The sequence below is a fragment of the Megascapheus bottae genome, chromosome 23 (assembly GCF_031878675.1).
Source record: "Megascapheus bottae isolate mThoBot1 chromosome 23, mThoBot2.hap1, whole genome shotgun sequence".
NCBI classification, from domain to species: Eukaryota; Metazoa; Chordata; class Mammalia; order Rodentia; family Geomyidae; genus Megascapheus; species Megascapheus bottae.
This window is the reverse complement of record NC_143531.1, coordinates 26,753,331-26,760,373: the sequence shown is the minus strand read 5'-3', so window position 1 is coordinate 26,760,373 and position 7,043 is coordinate 26,753,331.

Below are 7,043 nucleotides of genomic sequence, written 5' to 3'. Positions count from 1 at the left end.
TACTTATATTCTATTACCCAAATCTCATCAAGTATTTTCCCCTTTGGCAGATATATAAAATGAGTTGTGCTGATAACTGATTTTGTTATATCCCAAGCCTCTGTTGGCTTTATCTGCATTGTTTTTCAGAGTGATGCTTAGTACGATTTGTATAAGAATTTTTAGTCAGATTACTCCTTCATGTCTCCCTCACATGTTTCTTTTTGTTGTTGTTTGTTTTTTCATTTTATTTTTTTGTCAGGGAAATGTGTAGAGGGGTTACAGTTACATTCATTAGGTACTATGTGCATTATTTCTTGCACATTGATACCCCTTCTCATGTTTTTGTCCCCTTTTCTCTCCCCTAACTCCTCCCAATTATATTGTTTTCCCCCTTCCCTATTTCAAATAAACAAGGAAACATATATACCATATATGAAGTCAGATATAGTAACCACATAAGATTAACCATAAGGGGAAAAAAGAAAAGAAATCACTTCACATAGTACATTAAGAACAACAATCACAAAGATAAACCTCTTGTTTTCATATCCTAGAGTTCATTTTGTTTAGCCTCATCCCATATGACCATATGCACATAGCTTTTGAGCTATTGTGATCCTCTGTTGGGAGAATCCTAGATGTGTACTAATCGTTACAAATGAGGGAAGTCATGGAGCCTATGTTCCTTTGGATCCAGCTTATTTTACTTAATATGATTTTTTCCAAGTCTTTCCATGTCTTTACAAATGGGGCGATGTCGTTCTTTCTGACAGCAACATAGAATTCCATTGTGTATAAATATCACATGTTGTTGATCCACTCATCAACTGAGGGGCATCTGGGTTGGTTCCATATCTTTGCTATGGTGAATAGTGCTGCAATGAATATTGTTGTGCTGGTGGATTTAGTATGTCCTTGTTTCTGGACCGTTGGGTAAGTGCCAAGTAGTGGAATTGCTGGGTCATAGGGGAGCTCTATGTTTAGTCTTTTGAGGCACTGCCACACTTCTTTCCATAGTAGTTGAACAAGTTTACACTCCCACCAACAGTGTAGTTGTGATCCCTCCTGGCCACATCCCCTCCAGCATCTGTTATTATTTGTTTTCCTGATCCTGGCCATTCTAACTGGAGTGAGTTGTTTTGATTTGCATTTCTTTTATGGCCAGAGATGTTGAGCATTTCTTCATGTGTCTATAGGCCATTCTTATTTCTTCTTCAGAGAAGACTCTCTTTAAGTCTTTGGTCCACCTTTTAATGGGATGGTTGTTTCTTTGAGGATTTGTTTTTGAGAGATTCAATATTTTGAGTTGTAGGTATATTTTACATATGTGGTCTTTGTCTGTTGTATGGCTAATGAAGATCTTCTCCCACTCTGGGTTTTCTGTTTAACTTGCTAGCTCTGTTCTTTGCCACACAGAAGCTCTGCATTTTAAAGCAGTCCCATTTGTCCAAACTGTCCTTAATTTATTGTGTTTCTGGGTCTCATGTTTCTTTAAGTAAAACAATTTACATTTTAGGAAACAGCTTCTAAAGATTGATACTGGATTTTCTGTATATATAACATCTTCATTTAGAAAGTACTATGGACTAAATATTTGGACAGTCTACACTACTGCATTCCAACATTTTTATGTGGTAGTAGAGTGCTTTCATATCCCCGTAGTAAGCTAAGAATAAATGCAAGTAGCACATATGTTGTCTTGATTTCAGTAGTTAGAGCTCATGGCTATAGAATGCCAAGGCTGCAGAGTTTCCTGAATACCAAAGTACATACTTTTGCCCCGGTGGAGCTACCATACCTGGCTTTCTTGTGGGTCTTGCTAGCTGTTTATCTGAAGTAGCTTTAAATCTTGATTCTCCCTACCTCTGCTTGCTACTAAAGGTGTGAGCTACTGCATGTACTTGGCTTTTATGGTTATTTTTTACTTTTACTATAATATCAGTAATATTAGATTAAGGGCCTCTTTTACCTCAGTGTGACTTAATTGTGGCTACAATGACTGTGTTCTGGATTAAGCTCTCATCCTCTGGTAACGGGGGTTAGCCTGCTTTATGGGACACCATTAATCCATAACAACATCCAAAAAGCAGTAGTCACATGGCATGACAAAATTACTAAGTGAATTTACAACTAAGGGAATTTGGCAAAACTGATAGTTAAAACTGATGGTTTAGAAATGAAACTGATAGTTTAAAACAAAACTATGCTGTCTGCATAATCTTGACTCTAAGGGTCTAGATGTCCAATCTGGGGAAGGCATGGCAAGAAAAAGAAATGGAGAGAAGAAAGGGCAATGGAAAAGAGAGGAAAAGAAAGCAAAAGAGAAGAATCAGGGGGAAATTACACTCACCAGCCTTCTCATCTGTAGGTCCCCTTGTTCTAATTGTAGAGTTGGACTGAGCTCAATGAAAGAGCTTTAATCTATTGAATTGTCTCCCCAATTATAGCTAGTTTATGAGTTTAATAATTACACATCTTACGTCTACTCATGGAAGAGCAATGCGTCCTCGGAGTCTTTACAAAATGGAATACTTCTGCTGTTTAAAACCTACAGGAGCTTTTAATTTGGACCATTTGTTTCCCAGTGAAGAGAATTGTGTTTTTTTCTTTCCTACCCAGAACCCATAGGCAGAAGTAACAATGTACGCTCTTCTGATGAGAATTAGCTCAGTAGGACATTGTGGAGTTTGAGCTGGCTGGATGCTAAGGGTTTATTGTTTCACAACCTTGGAAATTAGACACAAAAAGTCCCTCTTCAGTCATCATTCTGCCAAAACCAAATTAATTTTAGCACTTTTCTTCCCAGGACTTTGTATAGTTCGTGTTTTAAAGCATGAAGGTCATGCAGTTTCTGAGAAAGCTGGTCTATCAATATGCTTTATGGCAATAAGGTTCAAAGAACACATTTCTTATGGCTCATTAAAGACCAATGTACCAATGTATGTGGAGGAGAAGAAGGTACATGAATTACTTTTTGTATTGTATGGAGATTATTGCACAGAATTTTATATTGAATTTTGTGTATCAAAGTTTTCTTTTTCCTATTCATGAACTTAGTTCTTCCTACTTCCCTGTGTTATGGGCAAAATAGTTGTTTTCATAGCCCCTTAATGGATAGAAGAATATGAAGGGTTTAAAGTGAAGTAAGGAGATCAGGTCTGCCAGGCACCATAGTGGTTACGTGGCATCCTGTCTTCATGATGGGCACAGGTAAGGCCCATCCCCTTCCCCCAGGAGAATCCCTGGAGACTGGGACAGTCACTCGGCTGATAGGTTACTCAGCCTGTCAGTTCAGGGTCTGGGACAGGGAGCTTCCTGTGACCCTGCCCCCTGACCTGACCCTGTGTAGGCCTGGATCAGCTCAGGTGCCATCATGTCACATCACATGTCTCTTTGGTGTCCCAATCTTTTGTCCTGTCTCAAGGCTATTCTCCAATCACCATGGCTCCCCCTTGGAGCTGAATTGGTTTGCTGGTATTGTTTTTGCTGTTTCTTTCCTCTCTGGCTTATTTCCTTACTGTATTAACTGGATTTATGGGCTGCCGGTCTTTGAGACAAAAGTCCACCATGAAGTCACTGGCCTTTTGATAAGGACTCCAGGATTTGACCTCTCAAAATGGGGCTTCTCTGTATTCTTACCTTGCAACATAAGTAGAGCAGGAGAGACTAAAACCCATCTAGTCTCATCTGTTTTTCTCCCTTTTACTTCACTGACGTCACAGAGGATAAAGTATCCCCAATTTCATTCCTGAATTCTGGATTTTTCCTTAAAATATAAAGTTCCTGAGGTTATGTTTCTAATTATATAATAAATGAAGACAGGATATGTTGAAGAAGGCTCTGTCTATGACTGATGGAAAAAGGAAGTCATGAAAGTCATTCTCAAATGGGGAAGTTATTCAGTGTGGTTACCAGACATGTTTGGGAAGAACACTTAAGTATATTTACTAGAGAAGGGCCATTAAGTCTCACAGAGAATCAGCATTGTTGATCACTGAGATTCCAGCCACAGGCTTTATTCCTTTGTAGTCGGCTTCTTCCCAGTTGATTTCCTCTGTTTGTCACATTGTATTTATTTCCATGGCGATGCCTGTGATAGTGCAAACACTAACTAAGGAACCAGTCCACAGGAAGAAGATTTGGAACAAAGAACTTCCTGTAGGAACTGAAAGAATCTGTTAATCACTTGTTCTGGGATATTTTAAGGAAATTAAGGAGTGTTCTAATCAGCATCCCTCATTTAAACAAGAGGGGAGATTGACCTTCACCTTATTAAGGCTTTAGGCTACAACAGACATGCCAGACTATTCCTAAACTCAGTACATTTCATCATTGATTCTCAACACAGTGAAAGATAATCTTTTCAATTCGTTTGCAGATTTCAATCTTTTCAATTCATTATTTGCAGAATTCAAGAGAGAAGAAAATCTTTGTTATTTTTTTTCTTTTTTTTGCCAGTCCTGGGTTTGAGCTCGGGGTCTGAGCACTGTCCTTGGACTTTCTCAAGGCTAGAGCTCTACCACTTGAGCCTCAGCACCACTGCTGGCTTTTTTTTAATATATATATATATATGTGGTACCGAGGAATCGAACCCTGGTCTTTGTGCATGCTAAGCAAGCGCTCTACCACTAGGCCAAACTCCCGGCTCCAATCTTTGTTATTTTTTAAGCTGGCTAAGTAGAAATTTGTTTCAAGATGTTACAAGGAAAATGTAATTCAGTACACAAACCGCAAAACGCCCAAAAGTTATTTCTTAGAGGTTAATGTGTAGCTGAAGGTACAAGCATAGCTCACCACACACTAAGCGGTCACCATGTGAACATTTGTGTGATGCTGCATTTCTTGTTACTTTGTGAGGCTGGACTGAGCCCCTTGGGCCACTGAATTTACACAAGAAGAGTGGCCAGCTGACCAGCACATCTACTTCCTTCCTCTTTGAAACCATAATGAGCCTCCTGCCCCCCCCACACCTTGAGTCTTCCACGACCATGATGAGTAAAATTCCAATATATATGTATGTATAATATTACATATCACACACATATATGCAACTATATATATCATATATGTGATATAATCATTTGAAAGAGGAACTCTGAATGTAGGAAGCAGAGTATTTTATAATAGGCAGTCAACCCGCAGGACATTTGACATGAGATGTTTATTGTGCAGTGCAGTGACATAATTGCATGTGGCGCCGTGGAGAATGCTATCTCCAGCTTCCACAGCTATCCTCTACTCAGTGTGTGTGCAGGCCCTGAAAATGACAGGAGCCCTATTGGTTCAGAGAATGGCTTCCCAGTAGTCTCTGCTTTTCAAAAAAAATCATTAATCGATGGTTGCCTTTCCATCCTGGATACTTGAATTCTCCTCTTCTTAAGCAGAAGACATTGTTCAATATAAATCTCCTTTAAAAAAAATCCTGCAAGCTCATGGGCTGAGAGTCTGGCCTAGTGGTAGAGTGCTTGAGTCCTTGGTACCACATACATAGAAAAAAGCCGGAAGTGGTGCTGAGGCTCAAGTGGTAGAGCGCTAGCCTTGAGAAAATCCAAGGTCAGTGCCCAGGCCCTGAGCTCAAGCCCAGGACTGGCAACAACAAATCATTCAAGCTCAATCTAGTGCTCCTTACTCTCCATCTCCCTCGCAAGTGAATCTCCTCTGAGATTCCTGAATGTATTTCCCTAATTACTCATTGTTCCTTCATGTGTATTGGTAGGTCAGACCTGAGCAAGTGTATGCATGTTCTGTATGCAGAATTGAGTGAGAACCCGTGAATTTTACAGGAGTACAGATAGAGCAATAGAGCAACCTCCATGCAACCTGGGACCCACAAACGGAGACACATGTGCATGAGCTGCTGTGCCAGCATTATTTAATCTGATGGGAGAGAAACAGCGCCTGCAGCGAGATGGGCATCCACCGGCTGCTTCTTCAGTTCTATCTCTATTCCTTCCCTCTTTCCACTGTCCTGCAGTCTTATTTATATGATAATCCTCTTGTTACTATTCTGCAAATATTACTCTTACTTGCTTTTAGAGTTTATGAAGATAGACTCATACTCTGGATTTCTTTGTGTCTGCTTCTTTTGCACAACGTAATGTGTGAGAGATTGATCTGTATTCTTGTGTACAGCTGAACTTCACTGTTGTAGTTTATTTTAGTTCATTTTGCATTGAATTTTATTGGACCTGTCTCATACAATTTACTTACCCATTCTTTTCTACATGATTGTTTATGTTTCTGTAGTATTAAGCAATGGAACTATAAACATTCTTATAAATATGTCTACTGTACATAATCCAGGTTTTATAGGTAGAAGTGAAATGGATGTACCACAGAATCTGTGTATCTTACATGCTATCAAGCCAATTGTGTTCCAAAGTGGATATTTCAATCCTTTGCACCTATCAGCAGAGTACTATTATTTCTATTTTGCCATATGTTTTTGTATCAAATAGAAACACCTACATAAATTATACAAGGCCAACAGTCTCTATGTCATGGAATAAAAATAGTTCAAGACAGGTCAATTAAAATTTATAATGTAACTAAGTACAGATAATGCTGACCACGCCACGATGCCAGCAAACAAACTGAGCCAGAGAAAGAAGTGATTTTCTCCCGGTCTCACATCTAGAAGTAGCAGAGGGTTCAGCTCGTGAGACTATGCTCTGAGCCCCTTCACTTTGACATTTTATCTCTCCCATCACACCCTTCTGATGGTTTCTCATAATCTTTCATCTTATTTCCCTTCTTAAACGAGGAAGTTTCTTCAACTTCCTGGCTTGATCCCTTGCCTTTTCTACTCATATAAACAACTTTATATAAACAAATAAATGAAAAAGAGCCAAATGTACTACAGCTTTAAAATGAACAGATGGTGCCTGCATTTGTAAGTACTGTACACGACTCCAAAAATCAATGAGATAAAAACTTTAAAGATATAATATTATTCTTTATGATTATGTCTTTACATACACAAACCTACTCTGTGAAGAAATGACAATTTGTACTTAATATAAACCCCAGAAGTTCATTTATTTGGATTTTAATAGTATGTC